Below are 25,826 nucleotides of genomic sequence, written 5' to 3'. Positions count from 1 at the left end.
GATATTAAAGTATAAAAAAAACAACTATATATATATATATATATAGTGGAAAATATACCAATATTTCATGCTATAAACAGTTTAAAATTCTTAATGTAGTAAGAGCTCTCATGAATCAAAAAGGCAGATAACACAATAGAAAAAGGGACCAAGGATAGGAAATTTACTAAGAAAAAGAAGAGTAAATCGCCAATAAGTAAGTATAAAAACCATGCAACCCTAGTATATGAAAAATGATGAGGTATTATTTTTCTCCTCCCCCTTTTATATGAGCAAGTTTGGGAGTTCTTAATACTTAGAAGGTAATGCTAAGTTTTGTTGCCACTCTTGATTACAGTACCAGAAAGGAGTTTGACAGTTACAGCAAAAGTTGGAAAACTTTGCATTCTAACTATCTTGTATCAGACACTATGCTAAGCACTGGGTTAAAAAAAAAAAAGTAAAAGAAGACCCAGCCCTGGCTTCAGTCTGGGCCCAGCCCCGGCCCCATGCAACACAGACTTCATTTGGCTGCACCAGCCCAAATGCTGTTACAAAGGGAAAGGTTGCTGCCCTGGTAATTCAGACTGATTTTTTTTTTAATGGGTAAGAGCAAGCTGATTGGAGGTGGTGAAGGGCAGGGAAGGTTTTGACAAAGTTAATCACTAAAAGCTGCCAAGGCCCTTTATCGGAAGGAACGTAACTCAAATTACTACCCAACTCCCAGTGCAAGTGAGGGCAATAGAAACAAATTTCTTTTAGGGTGCTGGGAGGCTAGATCAAACATGATCCCCAAAGGAGCTTCTAACCATGGGGTCAGGGCACAAGCCACAGGTAACACGGCATGTTTTTCAGAGTCTCCTGTTAAGGGTGATATTTGTAAGATCCGAAGTAAATAGCATCTCTGCTCTCCCTGCCCCCCTATTCCAGTTGCTGTCCACATTCTGCCCTTCAGTGTGCAATTTACACTGTGTGTTTTAAAAAGCAGATTTTTTCAAGACTTTATTGTTAGCATTTAAGTCATTAGAATTGTGGCCAAAGCATAATTATGGGAATTGACAACATATTCCATTGTCCATCTACACAGCACACAACGGCAGATTCTAAACCTTAAGTTTATTTAACACAAATTTTCAGAAATTGTGTTTGAAGACTAATGCACAACCAGTTCTTTGTAGATTTATTATCCAATTTCAATAACTTTTTTTTCCCTTCCTGCCTTCTTTCTTTTTCTATGTGGAGCTGATTTGAATACTATTGACTGTCATTGCGAGATGTGTGTGTGTTTCATGCACACTGAGATGTTTTAAATAAAAGAATTATAAAGGGACTGCAAGTGTGTATAATTCTCTTAGAATGCAGCTCTGACAAAGGCTAAGAAAGATTAATGCTAGACGAAGGAAAAACACAAATATAACAAATTAGATTGGCTTTTGTAATTGGCAGGTAGTGGATTTTCTGTGGAGACAAGAGACTGTCCATTTTAGACACACTCTTTTTTCCTTGGATCTAATTGCAAACTTGGTTCATTGTAAGAATCCCCATGGTGGGGGAGCACCTATCCAAGGTATTCTTTTAACTGTCAAAACAGAATTTCCATCAGTCCTTGTCTAAGGGTGCTATGACCTGGACGGAAAATGCCACAAAGTGTTAAAGCAAACTTTAGTTCCTAGACCGTCCCAGTATCTTCCCCTTTTCCTCCCACTGAGGAGTTGGTTCACTGTGGTCTTTTTGGAATATGCCATGAAGAACACTGACAATGTAGCGGATCGGTCATGGTATGAACAATTTTCATGGATGGAAATACAAAGGCCAGTGTTAAATGAGAGCCTTTATAGGGGCTTTGAACAGTAATAAGTTCTGATGAAAAGTCTCCCACCCCTGCAGCCCATCTGAATCCTTTTCAGGCACACACTGGCTGGCTGACAGGAGAAGCGGCAGCCCTCCGCGGGACAGGAGGGAAGAACAAAACCAGTGGCCTTGCACTCAAGCTGAGAGACAAAAATTCACCCAAATGTCACAAAACAGTCTTTGGACATGAACCAAATGAAAAATTCTTGTCATAGTTGGCCCAATGGCATGCCACCTAACATGGCCAAGTTGGCTGTTTGTGTTGTCTGTGTGTGCCTGAGGTTGAGCTGGAACAATAAACTGCTGGGTACTAGGATTTGTTTTATATTGTAACCCAAAGCAAATCAATAGAAGATTATATGATTTCTTGGAAACGGAGAGAAAACAGGGGAAAGGACTAAGTACTGATAAGTACTGGTGGCATTCAAATGAAGAGCAAACAAGTCATCGCCATAAGGGTTTCCAAGCATCGCAGCTCCCCAAAGCCTGAACTCTGTCTGGAATGTGATAAGGTGGCCAGGCCTGTTGTGAAATACTTCTTTGGTAGGAGCTCCGAGCTGACAAGCCATATAAAGAAGTGTTGCAGATTAGAAGCTTATTTCTTGTCAACATATCAGGGGTGGTCCTTTCACAGCCTAACAATCGGAGGGACTTGGGGCCTCGACAGAAGCAGCAGCAGAAAGGGGGGCTGGCTTCTAAAGAGGAGGAAAACATGGGCATCACTAACCTAATCTGGATCTTAACTCCCATTAACCACCGTCCGCTGGAGTGGATGAGCAGGGGCCTTGAAGTGAGGCAAGGGAGTTAATAGAAGGGGCTGGAGCTTTGAAGTCAGATGGGCCCAAGCTTGAATTTTTTCTTCATTTCCTAGGAACTGTAGGAAATGAAGAAATGATGAACCTGGGTAAATCTCTTAGCCTCCCTGGCTCTCAGCCTCCTCTCTGTTGAATAAATACAACAATACCTGCCTCTCAGCCTCGTTTCAAGCTTCAAATGAGGTGATGCATGCCCCTCAGCGTTGCTGTAAGGATTAATGGGTCATCAAGGAGGCGGGTCAGCATAGCTCCTTCTTCACCCATTTTCCTGCAATAAGAACCTGGCAAAGTCAGTGAGTGAACTCTGCAACTTCTAATCGTGCCTGTGATACAGAGCAATTTTGTCTTACTAGGTACCACTTTTCCACAATTTCTGACCTAAGTATTGACAAACTGCATCATGTATTTAAAAGTTTTCTACTTTATTAGACATTATTGCCTTGTTATTATTTTTTAATTCCAACTGACCAGTGCTCCTCTGGGAAAGTCACAGTGACTAAATCTCTACTTGTGCTGCACACCATGAATCAGTGCACACTGTCAAAGCACAACATGAAAGTCATATAGAGCGGAGTGTAACTAAGCACACTAGTTACAACCACCCTACGTGCCTGAAGCTGAGGGAATCATTTCTTCATAGCAAGCGTAGTCATGAAGTCCCAAGTTCTTTCTAGTCAAGAAGTAGCAGTGAATGCCCCTCTAAATCATCCTTATACCATTGACACAGCAAGTTTTACTGGCTGTGTCCAGACTAAGAGGAGTTATAGCTTGTCTAGAAGTGATCAGTGGAGATCCAATAAAAGAAAGCAGAGAATTTATAACACTAACAGGAGACACTTCCTAGTCAAATCCCTGCATTTTACAGAAGGGACTGAGGCTCTCTGGAAGGTATGTGCCCTGCATGGTGACTGAGTGTCTGAAGCAGAACACCAACCCCGTCTCTTTTCCAAGCCCCGGGCTCTTCTTGAGTGACTGTTTCGGGTCTCCTTAAACCGACTCTCCTGCTCTAACTATGAGCTGGAAAGAGGCTCAACATTTCCTGAAGTCTTGGAAATGTCACACAGTACAGTGCTTTCTGACATGGCTTTCATAGAGATGTTTAGTGACACTAGAAAAAAAATGCTTTTTGCAAAAGTGAAGCTGGCAGACGGTTATTGTGCAATAGCCATCCCGATGTTCAATCCCAGGAGGTATAAATAGGTACAGAGAAAGATCCACTCTTTTGAATGATCACCCAGCCCTCTTGAGGTTTCCACCATCACCAGCCATAAATATCACTTAGCTTTTCCATTCGTTGTGGTCTGGTCATATACCCCACCAGGAAAGAGGAATTTCTCGTTTCTAAAGCTGGCTCGGCCACCCACTTACTGTGTGGCCTTGGACAAGTCATTTAGCGACCTTTCTCAATCTTAATCATAGAGTAAGAATTGTCTTATGAAGATGAGATTACACGACCTTTCTAAGGATTCCCACTTTCAAAGTGATTATCTTAAAAAAATAAAAGTGGCACCATCATATCACATATATTAAAAGACTAGCTCTGTGGTCTTTCCATCAATCCAGCAAGAGTGGAGGGAAGAAAAGGACCAACACTTCAGCATATGGCAGCTGAAAAAGAAACTTGGTAATGAGCATTCTTACAAATTATGTTATTAAGAGCAAGGCTCCAATGAGGATTAAATGTCCATGGAAATTTACCACTTCTCCATCAAACAGCTCTGGCATGAAGCTGCTCAAGGAAGTTTCAGAGACACAGCCTTAATTCTTAGGCTAGTTGGGAATGGTTTCTCTGTGATCTCATAATCCCTTGATTATATGGATGCCTTTCATTTATCACATTGTATTTGTTATTTCTTCATGTATCTGTGGCCCCCAGTAGATGTTAGCTCTCATAAGCAGGAGCCATGCCTTATTCATCTCTCTATACCCACTGCCTGGCACAAAATAGGTATTATATGGCTTCTTGAGCTATAGCATAATGGGGCAGTTGGTTGCATAGGGGAGAAGCTGCACAATTCTATTGGCATAGCCAGTGGAGAAATTCAATGTTTTTTCCAGTAGCATTTTATTTCTTTGACTTATAAAAGGATACTTATAAGAACTTGAACTTTTACAAACATATTTCAGCATCTACAAGCTATCTTTATCTTAGGTCCTTGACACAGTAGTCTAAGTATGGCTATATTCTATTGATTCTGGGTAATGCACACACACCCTCACTCACCTACATATGTACTCACAATGCACTTATACCCACACTCCTATACACACATTCATACTTATACACACAGTTACATACTCACACATTCATACACATTCACACATATTCTCTCTTACACACACACACACACACACACACACACACACACACACTTAAGCCAGAAGACATGCAAAAGAAAATAATATTGAGAATTCTTATAGAACTCCAGGTGTGTGGTAATCATGGAAAGACTAATGATTTACCCTCCTCAATGAGAACTAGAGTCCAGATCAAATGGCCCGTGTTGCTCCTTAGAAAATGCCATTCTCCTGTGCACTATCTTCTGCGAGCGTTGGAACTGCTGGCTGTAGACATTTGGGCATAGATAACCGAAGCACCCTGAAGAATGCCAACACTCATTCACAACTGTTTATCATTCATATTTATCTTTGGTTGATAGACCAGTCCAAGATAATGTAGCAAATTTACTTTTCTGGAAAAAAAAAATCCAAACTAAGTGAAACAAAAACTTAGGAAATAACTATAAGAGAGATACTGCTTCTTTTTCTTTGACAAATACTATTATTATTTGGACAATTTCAGGATATCTTTGGTTGTGGCCTCATGTGATATAATGCAAAATAACACTAGTTGATTACTAATTTTTTGCCCTCAATTATTTCCTCTATTAAAACAGGGAAGAAAATTCTACCATAAGTCAATTATTCCTAAGGTAAATGGACAGAATCCAGGGAGACTGCGGGCCCTGGAGCCTATATCTTGGGTCAGTGTGCACAGCAGCCATGTGACCTTGGGCAAGTTACTAAACTTGTCTGGGCCTCATTTCTGTATTTGCCAGTGGAAATACCTCTCAGACAAAGAACGCACAGCTCACTCTGGCAGACTATAGAAGAGGAAACAAATTGGAGAACCCTGGTCTGTCACCATCCACAGGACAGAAACTAATCATTGTTACCAGCAAGACCGAGTAACAATAAGCATCATGATCCCCCATCTACCACCACTGAAGCCTAGGGTGCTACTTATGACTGCCTGTCTACAACCCAGGGGCTCTTCACAGGGAGAGGACAGAGATTTTAGGATGGAGAAAACAAAGAAGGTGATGGGGGAAGGCAGGGTACCAGGATCTAAGGCTCCAGAAATGGGTAAGAATATTATCCACAGGATCCCCTCCTTTTGCGGGTCTCAGTCTTTAGGAATTTGTACTTTTTGAAATTCAAGAGAAAGTTCAAATGAACTACAATAATAATCTCTTTCCTCCTTTATTATAACTCCTTTAGGAAACTACCCTGACAGTTTAGGATAAAATGCAATTGCATATACCTAGGTAGTCTGCTGTGCTAGTCTTTGGGAGCTTGAACGGATAGAATAGCAGAAAGTATGGTTGCTCCCCACTCTATCTGGGTACCAGCCTGCTGAGTACGTGACAACATGAAGTTCCAGGATGAACTGGAACCTCCAGCTCCACAGGGTTAAGAGAAAAGGTCTACAGGAGCATTCGGAAGGGGATGAGCAAGATCAAGAGTAAGATCAAACCTTCTTATTAGCCCAGCCGGTAATCTAGACCAAAGGAATAAGGCAAAGGGCCATCCATCAGATGGTATGGAGGAGGGAAAGGACATGGAGCATAAACAAAGGTAAAGACATAACACCACAAAAAGTGGTGCAAAGAGAGGTGACGGCCTGAAACCACAAAGGGGTCTTCTTGTGTAGCGTTACCTAAGCCCAGTGTGCTATCTACCCCATTGTTTAACTCCAGCCAGTACCTATGCAACAGCACAGGTGACCTGGGATCTGTCACCATGTGATCTGCCCAATCTGTTCAGTGCAGCACATAGGCTCCCCTTGGATCCCTCCAATTTCACTTATTTTTATCTTTTCTGAGTTTAACAATTCTTTGAATACAATTTGATTTGAAAATATGACCCCAAAAGTCAAGAATGTAAAATTTGTGAATAGTAGAATTTATAATGACTTTTCTTCCTTAAATTAAATTCTCCATCTATCTCAAACCCATAAGTAAGAAAATCCTTAGCCTACTCAGACCTTCTCTAGGTTCACATCAAGCAATCAGGTCATATAAAATAATAATAATAACAATAATAATAATCAAGCTCCCTGTAAAAACCTCAGCTGTTAGTAGAAACAAGTTTTCCTCATTTAAGAGGCTATCATTTTTAAGTTCTTTTCTCAATATCTAGAATTTATTACGCAACTCATTAGTAATCATTTTTGCCCTCCTAGTAAGAATGGTTTGTGGGACCTTTCCAATCTCTTCCCAATAGCTACTGAAGTGGTTAAAGAAGAGCTCCACGTTCCCCTGCAGGTTTCCAACTGGCTTGGTGGCACCTACAAGAATTCCTTCCACTTTGCTCCATCCTGCTCCTCCCACCTGCCAAATCATGACCCAACTTCTGTCCAGTTCCCATGTCATTCCCTAAAGCCATGCTGTGTGGCACAATCAGATCTTTACACAAAATGTAGTAAACAGGACCCAGGTTTATAGGACTCGGGACCCTTATTTTACTGGCCACTTGCCGAGCATACTACTAGATAAAAGAAGAAATTAGGTAAAATTAAAACTTATAATGGATTACCACTGATAATAGATTTAGTATCTTAAGCCTCTAGGATTCTTTTTTATTATAATGGTGAAGCTACACTTAAGTGAAGAGATAGCATTCAGGATTTAAAGATACTTCTCACTGACATGATATATATGTTAATTTTTTGAATATTGTAATTTAAAGTGTTTTATTGAAATATGTTAGTTACTTTCTTTGAACTATTAGATTTAGATCCTAAGTATTTGTAGCCTCCTACTCTACTAAGACAGCTTTTTGCATGTTTCTTTTCCAATAAAATACCAAAACATAATTGAAAAAATATTAGCTAAGTGATTCCTCCTTATTAGGGAGTAGCTGAAAGCTTACTGTGAAATTGGGAGTAGAGGTGTGAATAGGACATGCTTCAATCGATACTGGAGAACTTGAATTTTTCTGTTACGTTTATTTTATTTTTTTATTTTTTAAATATATTTTATTGATTTTTTACAGAGAGGAAGGGAGAGGGATAGAAAGTTAGAAACATCGATGAGAGAGAAACATCCAGCTGCCTCCTGCACATCTCCTACTGGGGATGTGCCCGCAACCCAGGTACATGCCCTCAACCAGAATCGAACCTGGGACCCTTCAGTCCGCAGGCCGACGCTCTATCCACTGAGCCAAACCGGTTTCGGCAATTTTCTGTTACGTTTAATGTCAGCAATAAAACAAAAATTTTCAGGGGCAGTGGTGGAATCTGAGATTTCCAAAGCTAATGTATACCCCAGGTTTTCCAGGCTTCCTCAACCTAGACACACCAATGGGTCATGCAGTCATCCAAACTGCATGTCCCTTGACCTCAATGTGCATCTACTTTTTTCTTCCACTGGTCCTCTGCCTGCACCATAAAGTCTTCTGCTCAGTCTGAAGCAAACCAAACTACCTATGTGTGGTGCCTTCTTCCACTCTTTCCTCTTTTCAAGTTCACATAACTGGGTCTAGCCATCTCACAGAGTTCATTCAAGTATGTCAAAATGCTATAGATCTTAATATGGTGGTTCTATTTCCCCATGTTCTACATCTTCTGTCTAGAGCAGAGGTCTGCAGAGTAAAGCTCTCGGGCCAGTTATTCCCAGCCTTTGTATTTGTGTGTGTGTGTGTGTGTGTGTGTGTGTGTGTGTGTGTGTGTGTGTGTAAGCTCAAAATTTTTTAATATTCTAAAGAGTTAGAGAAAGGAGGAGATAGAAGAGTGGGAAGAGAAGGAAGTGGCTGTGGTGGCAGAGACCCTATGAGGTTTGCAAAGCCTAAAATACCTTCCAGGAAAATTCTGCAGACCCCTGGTCTAGAGAAATAGTTGGCCTCACTCACAGAATGTGACTTTTAGATCATGTAGGACAAGGACATAAGAAAGTATGAGAAGAAAGATATGGCCAAATCTGATCCTGATACAAAGAAACCCTTGACTAAGTCCTTTTCTAAATATTTTCCCATGTGTGGCAAACACTGTTGGTTGCCTTCCCAGGAGATATTCTCTCTCAATTTTGATTTTAAAAATCAGGCAGCCATGTGCTTTTCAGGAGGCTGGGGCCCTTCTCATCCTCGGGGGGAGGGGGGAGGGGTAAATTTGAATAAATCCAATCAAGGTAATTCCATCACCCCTGTCAGTGATTGATTGGGGACTTAGCGCAAGTTGTAAATCTGGCCAATAAAACACAAGGGTAAGTTGGCTATGGGATGCATGACAACAGTTTACTATCCTTTAAAAGGGATGCCAAAGAAAAGGCATGTCTTCTTCTTCCACTAGCCTCTTTGGATATTACTAGGTGAAGCCATAATGCCGAGAATTGCTATCGCCATCCTGTAACCTATAGGCTGGGGTGGTAGGCAGAGTGGAAAGTTGTCCAAAAGGAAGCAACTCTCAAGTCACCTACCAAGAAATTTGGTATGTGAGGTAATGCAATATCTCTATGTCAAACTCACTTTTAGTTGTTTTCCAACCCTACCCCTTCAATCCAGAAGCATCTTGACATACCCTTTATAGGGCAATAGCTTGTAGGAAAAACTTGGCTACCTCATTCATTGCACAATAGAGGATTTTTAAAAAGTTAAATGCTGATCCTGTCCTAATTGGAAGGAGCAATCTATTTATTAATCTATCCCTTCAGACATATCACTTTTGCATATGGGATTAATACACTCCTGGGTGCAGCTTTTATGACTAATTCTTGACTTAGGAGAACTGTCATCAGTAAAGTAGATTGGGTCTTTCTAACCATTAGTAAGTAAATGAGTTTTGTTGTGTCCAGAAGGGAAATTAGATTTTGACATAGTTTATAAAAATTTCTAAATATTTTATTCAGTGGTATATGGATCCTTGCACCCACATTTGTGTTTGAGTAATACAAGGGGCAGCTCACAAGAAATGCCAGATTACTGAGTGAGATTAATTTTAAGAGTCAGAAATGAAATTCCCACAAGGACAGAGCAAATGTTAAAACCCATGAAGCTCACTTCCCCACCCCACCCCCGCTGCCTCTCACCCTTCCCCACCCATGTTGACATACTCCACACTCCCCCCTCATCCAGCATGCTGTTGGCCATGTGTGTTACCACACTTGCAAGAAGTTACAATAGTTTATTCTAAATGTCTTGGCTTTTACAGCCTAAATTGAGGCCTTTAGTGGCACTTGGAAATTATTTTTGTGGTTTACTTTTATAGATAACACATTTCCCACCCTACCCCTTTCTGCTGGCTCCTTCAGAAATTTGGTTGAGGGAAACCACACAGAATTCTGAAATCTGTAGGCCAGGTGCCCACATCACAGTAACTAGGATCACCATACTGGTGGCTTTTGGCAAGACATCAAAGTCTGTTCTTTCTCCTATTATCATTCCTAACAGGAAATTTGACTCCAGTGAATATATATAATATTTTCAGTAGCTTTAACTCATAACCCATTAATTACTTTTGGTTTTATTTATTGTGCTTCTGGTATTTCTCTTAAATTTAAAACTCTCCAAGAGTCTTTTAATATTATACTATTATTTATGGGAAATTGTAGCAGGGATATTGGTAGTAGCAAGAAGGAAGAAACTGATGAAGAATTTTTGTCACTCTTCTCTTCCCAGATCATCAAGTCCACCAACCTCCTTCACATCGCGCGTTGCTGTTTTGATTTCTGCCCTGGATATTTCCTACCTCTGTCTCGGCACACCGACAGGTAGAGAAGGTCCTTTATTCACTTGTTCACCTGTTCACTGTTCCACAAAAATTTATTCATAAGGTACTGTGAGCCAGACATTTACAAAGGCCCAGGAGATTCAGGGATGACCAAGACAGACTCCATTCCTGGCATCAAGAAGCTCACAGTCTCATCAATGAGACAGATTCAAAACATGGAAAGAAACTATTACAGGCTGTGGTAATTGTCATAAAGGAAACAAATGAGGCGCTAAGGGGGAAATAGGCTATTTTTTTCCTTTGGAAAGGTTGTTTTGGGAAGGTATCATTGAGGAGGTCATTTATGAAGACATGAGTAGGAGCCAGCCATCAGAACTGTAGTTAAGACTGACTGTCCCTGAAAATACTGAATCTATCCTTTTTTTGTTTTTTTTTTAAATATATTTTTATTGGTTTCAGAGAGGAAGGAAAAGGGAGAAAGGGATAGAAACATTAATGATGAGAAAGAATCATTGGTTGGCTGCCTCCTGCACGACCTACACTGAGGATTGAGCCCACAACCCAGGCATGTGCCCTGACTGGGAATCGAACCCTGACTTTCTGTTTTATAGTTCCCAAACACTGAGCCACGCCGGCCAGGCTATCCTTTGGTTTTGCTAAAGTTCCTATTGGCGTATTGTGTATTAGGGCAGATTCTTTCTTACTCTCCAGCATCTGTCAGTCGGAAGAGTCTTCATTCTTTTTAGGATTCGCCTATGACAACTGACCGGAACCACAGGGGAGAAAGTACAATTGGAACTATGGGACAAATACAATTGGCCTCAGACATAAAATTCTGTGACGTGATTTCTCTACTGGAACAGATTATCCAAGAAACCGCAAGGGGTGAGGAATCCTTCTTGCTACTCAGGAATGTGGAAGCAGAACTCTGAACTCTCCCAGGGCAATACACACCTGAGAATGCCTGTCTTGTCTCCCCTACCCCTGCCCCCACCGTTTCCCTACTTCCTTCACATCCTCATCTTTACGCAGACTGTAGAAGGTCAGATTGTTTTCCTTAAGAGGAATTTTCTCATGTAAAACACCAGTGCAATCTAAACTGCCTAATCTTACTATATTCTATGATCTACTTCTAATTATTCTGACTGAATGCTTTTCACCCCCAACTTTTCACCATATAAATACAAAGCATTTTTCTTAATCATCTGTTGTGGGTTGGATGGTGAATCCCAAAATAATATGTACGTATCCTAACTCACAAAACTTGTGAATGTGACATTATTAGGAACGAAGTGTTTGCAAAGGATCTCAAGATGAAACCATCGGTTGGGCCCTGAATCCAATGCCAAGTCCTTATAGGAGAAGAGAAGGCAGACCAGACACAGACACGTAGGGAAGAGGCCATATGATGATGGAGGCAGAGATGGGGGTTATGCAGCCATAAGCCAAGGAATGCCAGGAGCCTTGGGAAGCTGGGAGAGGCGAGAAGGGATTCTCCCCCGGAGCCTTCAGAAGGACCCTGGTCCTGCCAACTCCTTGATTCATATTTCCGGCCTCCAGAACTCGGAGAGAATAAATTTCTGTTATTTTAAGCCACCACGTTTGTGGTAATTTGTTGCTGCAGCCGTAGGAAATGAATACATCATCTGAAAACTCTGATTTTTTAAGGTTAAAAAATTATAGTTTGCTTTATTTTCATGTATTTTAGTGAAAAAAAGCAATTGACAAGACATGAAGCATAAAGAGGTCTCAGACCTGGCCGCTCCCCAGCCTCCCTTCCTCTGACGGCAGCAGGAGAAAATGGAAGGACAGATGACCCGGGAATCCGACGCTGGGGTGATTGTTGCCCCTCACGGTAGACTCTGGATCTTGGGTTTTCTATCATACCTCTACGTACTTCATGGTGGAGGGAGCTTGCAATGATGAAAATGAAATAATAAAATAACAGCTGTGCAAATGAGCTGCAGGTATAATACGGCATGAAGAGAAGCTCATATTATTAGAGAAGAGAGGAAAAGAAAGAGGAATTGTATGAATTCCTGTCCCGTAGACATCACTGCACCCAAATAATGAACAGGAACCCTCGCTCCAAAGGGGCTGGGTGGCCTTTGCGTAGCCCACAGTTTCCAATGCTGCTGAGTCACTCTGATGAGCTTCCAAGAGTCACAGGTCCACCACCGGGCCTTCTTCCTCACAGAAAACCACGGGAAAAGGACAAGTCACACTTGGCTCCCTTTGGGGGGGATTTAATATTCAGAGAGGTGAGAGCCTCGTCACAAGTGCCAAACTCAGAATTCAGTACCATTCCTGGCCGGCAGCTCCATGAGCCGGGGTTTGCTGGGAGTGTTTGGAAGACGTCTGAACACCCTGGTACCACTCAGCCTTCCCTTCTGCGCCAGGCCTGGGGACGTTTCCAAAGAAACCCAGGGCAGCCGAGGTGGCGGGATTGAGGAAAGTCGGGGAGGCCCCCTGCCCAAGCGAAAGCAGCTGAGTAAATTCATGAGCGCTCAGTGAGTTCGCCCCACCAAGACCGGCCTTGATGGGAGGGCCCGCTCCACCGCAGAGGCTAAACACACAGCTTGTTCCACAAACTTGGTCGAAGATGCTGCAATTCTTGTGCTGCCTCCAGGCCCAGAAGAGACCAAAAAGGAGTTAGGAAGGTTACACTAGAGAAAGGAGGACGTAGGCTGAGATGGACCAAGAATTTGAAAAAAAATATATGCTTTTCTACTAGCCTGAAATGTGTTAGGGAGAAGTTGAATCTTCTTCCTCTTCTTGCCTCCTAGCAAAATTAAATTATATTTTAATTGAAAAGATCGTCTTTGCATTCATGATTTATGTGACCTGTCATGCAAGCTGCATGATTTAATTCTGGCCAACTCTAGTGACGTAGACAAAATACTGACCATACTTAGGGCTGGGTTGCAGCCCAGACGGGGTCACTTGGACAAGTTGGTTAAGAGGCACATTGACCTGCCTAAATCTTGTAAAATTTGAGAGCACAGTTGGAGGGGATACAGGAGCCCTTCTTAAAAACATATGTGGAGAAAAGTCAAAATATCAAAAGACCGATGATAATTTAAATACATTAATAAGTTATGGGGTTTTAACCACTTTCAAATCTATCTCAAGCCAATAATACAAACTGCCCTAGACAGTAATGCTAGGGAGGCTGACACATATCGCCGGGCTGTCACACACAGTGAAAATGTGTCCTCTCCCATGGAAAAGGTTTGCATGGCAATAACTTAGGATGTGCATTCCTTAGTTTTAAAAATATAAAGATACAATGGAAGTAAGTGAAAATGACTCAGGAAAACGAACAAACAAATAAATATAAAGCACAAAGGATGAGGGTTTAAAAGACTCCAAAAACAATTCTTAGTGGGCCAATATAAAAAGTTTAGGTTGTAAAGAAGAAATAGGAAAGAATAAAATCAAAATAGCATTATATGTAGGCAATACCGAGCAAAAACAAAAGTGTAAGAATCAAGGGATAAATCCATATGTGTGAACACTGGGTTTTGTGGCTTTTGTTACATAGAGAAGTCATGATGGCTTTTGCTCTTAGGATAGATTCGTTAGCTATAGTCTCATTTTCACCTTCTGTACATTTGTAAACAACACCCACACAGACACATTGCCAAAGTGAAAGGGACCCACATTTTCAAAGAGTCCTGAGGTCATGAAAGAAGTAGTCAGCATCTTTAGCAGCAGAACAAGCCGAGGGCCCCCTTCCTATGGAGGGGAACTTGGCCCCCCTAAAACACCCTGCAGTTAAAAAATGTGGCAGAGAACGGGGGCAGGGTGGACTAGACCAATGTCAGGCTTCTCCTAAAGCAACTCTCCTGCTGGAGGAGGAATTTTAAGGGGCCCAGGGAGGGAGTGGGGCGGGTGGGCAACAACATAGCAGCTCCCTCTGTCACCTGCTTCCCCTTTCTGTGGTCATTTTCACAAGTCAGCAGGGGGTAGAGGCAGGAGGCAAACCCCGCACATCGTCAAAATCACCAAGTGTTCTCTGCCAAAAGGAAATGTGGACTAAGAACTATAATGAGAGGGTTAGCAAAGAGCCACCGGTTCCAAGCAGCGAGATGTGTCAGCGAGAGAGAACAGCAGCCCTGCTGGCCCCAGGACAGGCCAGAGCCTAATCTGTAAATCACTCTGAAGTCCCATACGTCAAAAAAAATGTGGCCACCCCGGGAGCAAAGGCAGGAGGCCACAAACTAACCTCCTGCGGACAACCCATGTGACAAAGCAAAAAAGGCTCCAGCGTCCAAGAGAGAGGGGGAGGGTGGCCCGCCAGAACCTAATTACATTTCATCTGGATGGCAAAAGATGATGAGCACGGGTCCTGCGTAATCCCAAATGAGAAACACACACCTATGTGCGCACACACACGGGCACACACGCGCACACATACCACTCTGACGACCGTACATTCTCTCATCTCCCCTTATAAGCCTACTCTAAAATTTCTGGCACGGGCCTGAAAGTCATTAGTAATTTAGCTGAAACGTAAAATTTTACTGCGGCGCATTGGTAGCTATTATGAGGTATAAATCTGTGTGGCTCTGGCAGGTTGAATTCCCTCCTACTGCCCTTCATCGCGCTACAAAAAGCATTTAACTGTGCCGGGGGTACAGGGCTCACATTTTGGAATTAAATTAGAGGCATGAGAATACTTAAAATACCCTTTCTTTTCTTGATCCCCGCACTAACCATTTTGAACTGCTTTCTTGGGCCACGTCCCACTAGAGAAAATGTGATCTTCTTTAGGAAATTTGGATTCAGCAAGCTGCCTTGCAGAAACCATAGTGTTCAAAATCATCAGGGCCAACAAATCCCGTGTTGGCTTTGCCCACATTTATCATATCTACCCGGGCCCATCATTTTCAGAGGTCATTGGAGAACACACGTATCTTACTCATAGATTCCAGTAGTTTTCCTAAAAAATTAAACAATGACAACAAAAAAGACCGTGTCTCTACGGGTGTTTTATGTTGTTTTTAGGAGAATTTTCTTATATTCTTGTAGTTTCTTTCACAATTTTTTTCAAAATCCTTCCTGGAACCTTTAGGTCTTGGATGCAAGCATATTTTCATAGCCAAAGTATTATGGTTTTGAGCATAGGACCATTAGCATTTGAGATTTGAACCTTATTATTGGAGTATAAAAGGAACTTGAACTGATGCCTAAATTCAGTGCCCTTAGCCAGGGATAGCAAATAGAAGTCTGTCCCACTTCTTGCCATTTTTTTGCCCATAACAGATATTATTCATGGGTTCCAGAAGTAGTATAAGCTTCAGGTGAAGCTTGATCCAGTTGCCCTTTGTGATTGAATCAAAACACAAGCTGAGCCTTTTCTCAACACGAGTCTGCAGGTAACCACGACCAGTTTATCAACGTTATCACCTAGACAGCAGAACTCATTTACCTTCTTAGGCCTAAACAGTAAGCAGGAGGCACATTTTTGTATCTCTGGTGCCTATCTCATTATCTGACACATAGCCAGCCTCAGAAAACATGTATTGAATGCAAATGACCTGTCTGACCCTGCCATTAATTCTAAGAGCTTCCTATACTAAATAACATAGTTTCCTAGAAAATTGGTATTGTGTCAATTATCAGTTACCCTATTATTGTTAGCAAAAAATGTAAACATTAAATTAAATGTTACCAATACCATTAAATGTTTATTTAGAAAGAATACTGTGTTCAATATTACATAAAGGAAAATTAGTAGGCATGTCCTTTACTCCCTCATTATTTAGAGTCTGGAATGGAGTGGCCTAAAATACAAATGAATATGGTTTATGGGGTTATTGCAGTCACCTTTATCAATTTTGCCTAGTCCCATGGTATCGTGAAAATGTCCCTGTCTGTTCAAGAAGTGTTAAGAATGTTATTGAGGATGTTGGTCAGTACATTTCACCTTTGCTGGTGAGAATGCTTTCAGTAATAAGGAACAGAAAACTTCACTTAATGTGCTTAAACTGTAAGGGAGGATTCACTGACCCATGTTATTAAAAATGCCAGAGGAAGGGTAGGCCACAGGTAAATCTTGATCAAGCTACTCAACTGTGAATCCAAGACCTTTTTTCCTTTCTGTCTAACCTCATGGTCCCAAAATGGCTGCAACTGCACCCAGAGTAACATACTCCTCATTAATTTCCTCAACAGCAGCATCAATGTCACAATATTTCCAGGAAAAGAAATTAGATTTAATCTCTTTGGATGGTTTATGTTAGATATCTTAAAATACATACCCAAACCTTAACTAATTATTATAACCTGTGAATGGGGTACACTGATTAAACTAGCTTAGGTCACGTGCTCCACCTTGGACCCAGAGTTAGAATCATTTTTCTCAGAATCACACAGACCTCCAAACAGAAATCAGCACTGTTGGAAAAGGGTAAAGGGAATGATACAAAAACTCAGCCAACAGCCTACCAGTGGTCGGCAAACTGCCGAGGTTCATTCTCGTTCATGAGTAGTGTGAGAGAAGCAGGTGGGCCAGTCACGAGCCACATGCAGCTCTTTGGCCCCTTGAGTGTGGCTCTTCCACAAAATACCGACTTCTGAGCACGGGCCACGAAGTTTCAATCGCACTGTATGTGGGCGCCCGCACGTGGTATTTTGTCGAAGAGCCACACTTAAGGGGCCAAAGAGCTGCATGTGGCTCGCGAGCTGCAGTTTGCCGACCACGGGCCTAGCCGGTGTTGCTCAATGGTTTATAAGCCTATTGTCACCATGAAGATGATGGACCCCCTCCCTCTTGGAGATGACTCCTTCCCTCTCTTAACTGGGATGAGGGTGTCACTATGAACCCTACATACATGACTAACGTCCTACCTAAATGTGGCATTGGTCCACACCCATCATCCATCCCTAACTGGCATCTCTTCACTAGGTTTAACCAGGTCATCTGACTCTGCTTCAGTTTTCTTCCATGTGGCACTGAGGAACATAGCAAAAAAAATAAGTAAAATTGTTATAAGTTGCACTGCAAACACATATTTGGCTTAAATAAATAAGTTGTCTGTTTATAAGTAGTGAAAGCAAAGTGTTCAAAGCCATTGATGTTTCCCATCAGGAGTCCTTGCTACCCCTGTTCTTAGAGAGGGAAGACCTCAGGTGCTCTCCTGTCAGGGAGAAACAAAGTGAAAGCTGGAGAAGGAAGGCTCACAGCGCCTGTAGAATGAAAGCAGGGCCAGACCATGATTGAATGGTCTGACAGGTATGGTGCAAGGAGAAGGAAAACTGAGGAAGTTGTGGAAGATGTGGAAGTTGTCAGGCTCTGCTCAAGAGAAACAGAAGGTTCGTTCTTTGACAGGTATGGTGCAAGGAGAAGGAAAACTGAGGAAGAATACACATGGGATGTGGAAGTTGTCGGGCTCTGCTCAAGAGAAACAGAAGGTTCATTCTCGTTCATGAGTAGTGTGAGAGAAGCAGGTGGGCCAGCCAGCAAAGAATATTTGGGAACACGGGGAAGGTATGTTTTTGGGGTAGGGTACGGTTGCTTGATATAGAGTTAAATGCCCTAACAGCTCTGGGCAAAACAAAAACAAAAAACCTGTTAAAACCTGTGAAAGAGTCTGAGATAGTCATAAGGTCTTTTTAGGGGACTGTTATTCAATGTCAACAGTACGAGGTTTCTATATAAAATGGGCTCTGCTGGTTCCATAGTGACAAACGTGCTGACGTTAGAAAGCGGAATGCCTTCCGCAGCGGTTCCACTATCAACCCTAAAGCACTTCTATTAAAGCAGCTGGCCATGCTCTTGAAGAGAGAGAGAGCAGAGAGGAAAAATGCGGAAGCATTAATTACATTTTTCAAGAAAGGAAATTAAGTCTATTTGAAGTTAGGGAATTGATCTAAAAAAATAAAATTAAAGTTCTTTTAAGCGTAAAAGAAAAGTACAGAGTAAAAATGGAAATCAAAATGCAATAATATGTCTTGGAAAATGAAGGCTTATAAGTTAATTTTGTATTGCAGAGAAGTAAGTTGAATTTTAAACCATCAGAGAGAACCAAACGAGAAGGGCATTATAGAAATGAGAATTTGTGGCCTGATAAAGCCATTTGGGTTCTCCTCGATGCATAAAACTTCTCTCCCTGTCAACTGAAATGAACCTGACTCATCTCACTGTCAGACTAGCCTCTTCCTGTTATCTTTGCTGTTGTTCAGGCCTGGGTAGCTGAGTGCTCAAGCTCATTCCTGAAGGACTGGCATGCCTGCTCCGTAGAGTGCACACTGACGACATAACCGAGGGACAGGCAGGAGACCGGAGGACCTACTGCAAGCTAACACCTAAAATAAACAGAACAGAGGCACTAGTGGATACTTAAAAAAGGAATTTATGGCCCATTTCCTCATTTCCCCTAGGATTTTGCTTGTGAAAATAAATTTGATATTTTCAGCATTAAAAAAATATATTTTTCAAAAAGAAAACAGGCCAAAGTTTCACATGTCTAACCTACCATTCCAGCAAGACATCAAATGTGTAATAGCATCAGTGGGACCTTCCACACGGGCACTGACTCTGAAGTCACCAGTCTGCAAAAGCCACCCACACCTGCATATACTCTGACTGCCGCCCTGGACATGCCAGGCCAGCTCACTGGTGTCAGATTACTTATTTTGGGACATCTTATCCGTTGAGAAGTCAAAACGTAAGGGCAATTTACATTAGGCTAATCATCTTTTTCTTATTGTTAGTTTATTTCTCCACAACATGTTTTCCTCCTAGGGAATAGAAACGGTGACGCTAAACAAGATAAATCATGGTGTGATAAAATATATCCCATTTATTTAATAGCTTTCCACCCTTGGAATGTTGCAGACTTTGAAATCCTGTGTAGTCATACACTCAGGATTTCTAATATGACTTAAAAGCCCACTCAACTCCCCCCAGCTGTTGAGCACAGGAAGTAAAGAAAATGAGTCTTTTTCCTGCTAATCCTCCTAAGAGGAATTGAGGGAGCCAGCAGAGCCATTTTGGAATTTTGCTGGGAAGCAAGAATGAGCTTCTCCAAGGGACAGTAGCAGGAAGTCTGATTAGAATTGTGTTGCCAGAGTTATTTTAGATGGGATCCTAGTAACATTAGCTTGAGGTTATACTGTGCACCTCAAAAGTTGTCTCCAAGAAGCTAGGCAACGCTGGTTGACCATCCACTTCTCTTATATCCATTCCTAAAACAATTGCAGAAGAAGCTTGAGAATTGGAGTGTCTGTTAAAGATATTTATCTCAGTCTTTCAAACTTTAAAAGCAGATCCTTTATTTTATGCGTCTTTTTTAATTCAACAGAAGAAAGATTAACTTAGAAAATGTGAAATCACTCAGAAGTTGGAGAAATTCTGTATTAGGGAAAAACAGTCACAAAGCTTCTTGGGGACAATAAGCAAACTCTTTGAGGATAGAAACAACTGTTTATTCAACTTGGTGTTTTCTGCATCTTGCGAAGGATGTGGCACATAGCAGATGTTCAAGAAATGTTGAATGAACAAATGAATACATTCTAAAGGGTCCATTTTTAAGCATTTCTTTCATCTGTTGGAAACTAAGTATGTATTGTATTATTAACCCACATGTTGCTAAAGTTAGTTCTTCCATACCTGACATTTATTCATTTATTAATTAGTTCAATGGAAACTTAATGAACAGTGTTCTTCCCCAAGGTCTAAATTAAGGGCTATAAAATACTGCCCCATAGTAAAAAGTTCTAGATATAGTATCTGTGGATTTAAAAAATATGGTTGGAAAATTATAGTTACATTTACTTGCTTTGACTATTAAATCATCCTAGAAATTTTAGTACATATAAAGTCAAAAAAATCATAAAATGAATAACATTGTCTTTTAGAGTTAAAAATTTTTGTATATACTGGGTCTCCACTCATTTGTCACATTTTGCTTTCAAGAATTTTTTGAATTGATCAGTTATCAACAAGCTACTATACTCTTGCTAAGAACAACGGAAACTTTTCTACTGAAGGATGGGAGCTCTTAGAAAAATATCTTCTTAACGTATCATATAAACCCAACTCTTGAAGTGTAATTTAAAAAAATTTACTTCAAGTTCAATTTATAGTGCTTTGGGGATCACAATTCTTATTGACAACATTGGGCTTGCAAGTTGGATTTGCATAATATAACTTCTGTAAAACACACCAGCACATTTAAAACACAAAGCATCTATGTGTCCTACCTTAGATCTTACCTCTGAACTGCCTTTCTGTTTTTTTCCTTCACAACTGACCCTGTGGATAGTCAAAGGCTGTTTCCTTGCACTTTGTCACTTTGCATTTTCCTATAGAAGCTTGGGGGGTGCAGGAAAAAGTTTGGGGATGATCGGTGGAGTTTCTAAACAGAGAGAACCCACTGAAGAGTTCGGTTTTCTCCTAAAAATGTCTTTTTCTCTCGTTGTTTTTTTTCCCCTCTTTTTTTTCCCTTAAAGTACTTAGATAATTGCATCAGCTCCTCATTTGCTTGTGTTGACAGCCTGAAAGTGTGATGTGATCATCCCAGCTGGAAGTCTCTGGAACTTTCCTGAACCATCTTGTGACTGTAAAAATGGGTGGTCTTCCCTCTGCACCACCCGAGCCATTAGGTGGAGCCACCCTGATTGCTTCAGAAGCTTTCCAAGAAATCTCACAAACCAAACAGAGCTCATCCCAATTAGTTCCTACTCTCTCTTCATCAGCGGTATTCCAGACGGTGGAATGTTTTCCACTATGAAATAGGTATTTTGGAAAGTTCTACAGCAGCTTGTTTGCACAGGATTGACATTTACACAATCATGAACAACACTTTATATGGTACTTAGGATTTCTTTAGAGGACCTTTATCCCAATGCTGACCTGGCTTAACCCTACTTAACTTGTAAAAAATGAAGGGATTATAGGAGAAGGTGTATGGCCATGGGCCACTGATGGATTAGACTTTCCCTGGGTTGTGTTTTCTTAAAGTCTTTGAAGTGTGGCTTGAACAATCTTCCTTCATGTTCCCTCTTTTGGACCATGTTTTGTTATAGTAGCTGATCGTCTGGGGTTAAGAAAGTGAAGAGAGAATGTGTTGTGCTTATTTTGCTTATAAATGGTATGCCTTTGCAAGGAGGGGAGCAGTTTCCTTCATAATGTTCTGGGGGCCTGCTCCTCTGCAACTTTATACAATATCTGGAGTCTTTCTTAATTTTAAAACCCTTTTATTCATTGCTTCCTGGTGGAAACTGTAGAATATATATATTTGAACTGTCAATTCTAATTCCAGAAATTAGTTCTAAGAAAATAGGAGGGATGTGTGCAAAAAATTAATCACTAGTATAGTCATTGCAGCATTGTTTATAGTATAGCAAACCTGAAAACACATCAGGGTAAAACTAAGTATATTCTTATACCTACAGAATGGAAACATAGGTAGACATGGAATGATATATACAGGGGTGGGCAAAAGGAGGCTTATAGTTCTGAGTGTAAATGAAATACGAGTTCATTCTTGTATTGTTATATATCAACTAGAGACCCGGTGCATGAAAATTCATGCACTGGGGCGTTGGGGTGTTCCCTCAACCTGGCCTGCCCCCTTTCACAGTCTGGGAGCCCTCAGGGGACGTCCTACTGATAGCTTAGGGGAGCGGGGAGCGGGCCTCAGCTGCAGTCTGGACTCCCTCTGTGGGAGGTGACCTGGCCAATCAGGGGAAGGTGCCACCCCAATCACCCTGCTGCTAAAGCCACTGCTGGCCACTGCAGCTGCCTGCCTTTGGCCCTCACAGCCCCAGCTTCATCCACAAGGTTATCTGGAAGGACCTTTGGAAGGTCATTTGGCTGTCCAGTCTAATTAGCATATTACACTTTTACTACTATAGATTGTTATAGATTACTAGAGGCCCAAAATTCGTGCAAGAGTAGGCCTTCTTTCCCTCGGCTGCTGGCATCAGCTTCCCTCTGGCATCCGGGACCCAGGCTTCCCTCCGGCCTCCAGCAGGCACCTGGGACCTGGGCTTCCCTTGCAGCCCTGGCTTCATCTGGAAGGTCGTCTGGAAGGACTTCTGGTCTAATTAGCATATTACACTTTTATTATTATAGATTGTATTATTTATTTGTATTACAACAACCTACTTTTGCCCATCCTGTATACTTTATTTTTTAAAATATATTTTATTGATTTTTTACAGAGAGGAAGGGAGAGGGATAGAGAGTTGGAAACATGGATGAGAGAGAAACAATGATCAGCTGTCTCCCGCACACCCCCCACTGGGGATGTGCCCACAACCAAGGTACATGCCCTTGACCAGAATTGAACCCGGGACCCTTCAGTCCACAGGCCAAAGCTCCATCCACTGAGCCAAACCGGCCAGGGCCTATTTATTTTAAAAGTGTCTGTAATATTGACATTGACAGTCTCTCAATATGTAGAAGAATAAACAATAATCCCATTCTATACCAAATGATATCATTTTTGAAAAAAAAAGCTAAAAACCTACCTAAATGTATGCATTTGCACAATCAAAGCAGCAAGAGAGTCCCTAAAATATGGGCAGTTTCCTTTATTATGTTATTATTACATTAATTAGTTATTATGTGGCAGGATTCTGGGTGATATTTATTTTCTTCCTTATTTGTATTTCCTAACTTTTTTTTTTTTTTTTTACTAAAACTACATATATTTGTCTGGTAATAAAAATTACTTAAAGTTTGTTTCTTTGGGGAGTGGGGATAGTTTTGCTTTGTTTCTCAAGTAAGTGAGGTCAGCTGGAGCTTGAAGCTCAGTGGGCTGGGGGAGCGCTCCTGCTTAGACAGGGGGCTGGGTCCTAGCAGGAATGCTGGACCCGGCTTCAGGCCTGACCTCCGGGCTTAGCTCTGCTCACACAGCCCACCCAGGGCAAACCAGGGAATCTTTGCATTTTTGGGGTCTCGGTTTCCCCGCCTTTAAATGAGGACACCACTAGTACCCTATATATCTCAAGGATTATTATGTGCATCCAAGAAAGCTATCTAAGTAAAAGCCTAGAAAAATCAATCATGTTAGGTTCGTAGAAGAAGCAGGAATCAGTAGACAATGCAAGCAGGAAATCACAGGCTAAGTCAAGTAGCTGGGGCACTCATCACACCCATTCTTTACCTGCCTCAGCCCCTCTTCCGTACCAAGGAGGAATTCTGCCCCCCAGTTGCAGAAGGCGGCTTGTTTCTCTGTTTCCCTTCATGAGTCCAGCACTAACAGATGTGCGAGGAACCAAAAGGCTGCCCTTGTGTTTTCCTATATTCATTTCCAAGAACCCAGTTCGCCGGCTGCTCACTCCACACCTGCAGGCCTGTTGCCTCAGACAATTCCACGGCACTTTGAAGCCCTCCCCGGTGGACGTTAATATGCCCTGGGACACACAGTGTGCTCTGTTTTCATTTGGCCACAAGAATGTCACAACCGCCACATGAAGCAGAGGGAGGTCTTGCTTCACCGTGCACGGTGCTCTGAGTTGTCAGTCTAGAGACTCCTCCCCCTCCCCAGCCTCTCCTTGGGAGCGAGCCCCTTTATCTTTGGATTTTCCCTGCTTATCCAGCTCTTGTCCCCAGAATGATAAAAAATGAAAGTCTATGAAAGACTTAATGTTTGAAGATTTAGTTGCCCAAGCGGTGGGAGCCCAGACTATTTGTTTTTGAGTCACGTTTCTTGGCTTTCAAGCCCGTGGAAAAGAACTTGGACTTACCTGAGGGAAACAAGTTTTCTCAGGTAGTTGGAGAGAGGCCTGCTGTTGTCTGATGGTCCAGAAAGCATCTCTCGTGCCCATTGGAAAGTGACAGGCCACGTTACCAAGAGGGGCATCTGCCTTGAAACCTTAGAGTCTTCCTGGCCTCCAAGTTCAGAAGGATAAGGACAATGTCTAATCATCCCTACCTCATATTGCATATTTTCAAAAGTATTAGAGTTTTAAAAGTATCAAAAAGTGCTTGGGATCCAGTCTTGACCCAGGTGGGGACCAGTCACTTGAATTAAACGGGCTCTTGTCAAATGCCAGGTGTTTACTGGGTTAGGTAAACGATGGGATCTTGCTGGCAAGAGGAAAGTCCTCAATCCTTCTGAGCAGGCGGAGAGCTGGGCTGACATCCATTCTGATCACCAGAGGGCTCTTTGTTCCGGGCTGCCCATCCTGGTGCCCCTTTGCATACCCCTTTAAATCATCCCAGCCAGGTAGATACGGCCAACAGAACAGCGTCAGCCCAGAAGAGACAAAGGGACAGTGTTGGAGGAAGAAAGGCAGTGGTATTCTTGCTTCATTTTCAAATTAATAGAGTTGGTTATAGTTTCTAAGTACACTTGGCATCCCAGCTGCCAGAGAATGGGTTTGAACGCTGAAAGGCCTCTTTAATCCGTGGGCCCCAGACAGGTAGAGGTGCTCTCCAGCGCAGGGCACAGGTAGTGAGTGGCTCTGTGAAGCCAGCAGAGAGCCTGCCAGGCAGCTCCAGCCCTGTCCTCAGGGAACTGCGTCCACGCAGCCGGCCGGCTTTGATGTCTGCTCAGGCTGCGAGGGAGATGCCAACGGTGCGGTGGGTGTCCACGAGTTCACTTTGCCGAGACCATCAAAGCGGCTTTCAGATGGCAAAGACGAACAGCCTGGCCTCTATGTGAACAGCTAGCAGCGATTCAAACTGTCTATTTCCCAGAGACTATTAAACAGAAAGCGAGCGAAGGAATAGAGAGGGTGTGGAGTACTGGGCAGAAGTGAAGGGAGAATAAGCGAGCAGACTTGGGGTGCCTCTGTCACTGGCCGGCAACACCTGAACATCAGTGTTTCTACCTTTAAAACAAACCACTTCTAAGGGCCACACCGTTGGAGTACACAATTCGAGTGACTCATGATTTAATGCTGCATTTTAAACTTTAAAAGAATCACCAGAATACCAAACAAAGAGTTGTCGGAAAACAGGGAGAAAGAAAACCCCCACTAGAAGAATTTAAATAAAATAACACAAGTAAATTGTTTTTAAAATCAAATTTAAGTTCACTGGAAAGGAGCTTTAAGAAAGATAGCTTAACAAATAGCCAGCCATAATCCTTATGATCTTGCTTTTCTGACTTAAGAAATTAGTAATGTATTTTTAAAATATTATTTTTCATGGGAGAGCCAAAAATACAGTACAGAAATACACAATTCGAGTGACTTATGATTTAATGCTGCATTTTAAACTTTAAAAGAATCACCAGAATACCAAACAAAGAGTTGTCGGAAAACAGGGA

This window comes from Myotis brandtii, unplaced genomic scaffold (assembly GCF_000412655.1).
Source record: "Myotis brandtii unplaced genomic scaffold, ASM41265v1 scaffold192, whole genome shotgun sequence".
In the NCBI taxonomy this organism is placed as follows: Eukaryota; Metazoa; Chordata; class Mammalia; order Chiroptera; family Vespertilionidae; genus Myotis; species Myotis brandtii.
The sequence above is the reverse complement of the archived record's forward strand: the minus strand, read 5'-3'. Positions refer to the sequence as shown.